Source organism: Bos mutus, chromosome 3 (genome assembly GCF_027580195.1).
Source record: "Bos mutus isolate GX-2022 chromosome 3, NWIPB_WYAK_1.1, whole genome shotgun sequence".
Taxonomy (NCBI): Eukaryota; Metazoa; Chordata; class Mammalia; order Artiodactyla; family Bovidae; genus Bos; species Bos mutus.
Window position 1 is genome coordinate 2819698 of NC_091619.1, and position 1084 is coordinate 2820781.

General features: G+C 37.4%; 1 non-coding gene across 1 annotated transcript; it reads left to right on the top strand.

Annotated features, from left to right (window-relative positions):
- Positions 1-568: 568 nt before the first annotated feature.
- On the top strand, positions 569-641 carry TRNAG-UCC (transfer RNA glycine (anticodon UCC)). The gene has a single exon. It is a non-coding gene; the product is annotated as a tRNA-Gly (tRNA).
- The last annotated feature ends 443 nt before the right edge of the window (positions 642-1084 follow it).

Below are 1084 nucleotides of genomic sequence, written 5' to 3' on the forward strand. Positions count from 1 at the left end.
TCCTGGTCTGGGAAGATCCCACATGCCTTGGAGCAACCAAGCCCGTGCGCCACAACTACTGAAGCCCATACACCCCAGAACCCGTGCTCTGCAACAAGAGATGCCCATGCACCACAACGAAAATCAACCCCCGCTTCCTGAAACTAGAGAAAGGCTGCATGCAGCAACGAAGACCCAGCACAGCCAAAAATAAAATAAATAAACCTTTTTAAAAATAAGCCACCACATAAATTATTGCAACTATTATTATTGCAATTGTTACTAGGAAAATAATGAAACAACTATACTATCAAATATCTTAGAGATAAAAGTTTATCTTGGGGGATAGTGGAGAGTAGCTGGTGGAAAGACTAGTTGGAGAATCTGGTTTCCCAAAATATTAAATCACAAGTGACAAGGAGGCCTGTAACAAGAAATATGACACATAATAGATACCCAGCAAGTATTTTTAAGTGAATTAATATGATTAACTTATCAAATTGTCAAGGGAAATATCCATGATGAATCAGAATATGCTGAGTGGCAGTCAGAGGAAGAAGGAGAATTAGAAATATAGATTTGGGGAAATTCCCTGGCAGTCCAGTGGTTAGGACTCTGTATTTCCACTGCAGAGGGCCTGGGTTCAATCCCTGGTCAAGGAACTAGGATCCCATAAGCCACATAGTGTGAAAAAAAAAAAGAAAAAAGAAATGTAGATTTCATAGTCACAACAAAAAGTAACATTTATTTAATGCATTTAGTCTAACAAGATTATTCTAGAAACTGTATTCCAATTTAAAAATGAACTTAAATAAAGATTGTTCTAAATGATTAACAAAAATAAACTCATTTAATCCTAATGAATATTCTTGTTCTCAGGTTGCAGATGAGGAAGCTGAAGCAGAGAGAGAATAAGGATTCACTCACCATCACATAGCAGAGTCAGGATTTGAATCTTGGCAGTCTCTACAGTTTAAAAACCTAGCTACCAAGCAATGCTGTGTTTCCTGTTCTTGCAACAAAGAAATTATAAATGACTAAGATCAGCTGATGACTTCTTTATAGTGAGAAAGGGAAGAAAAATTGTCAGGACCCCATGCAGATC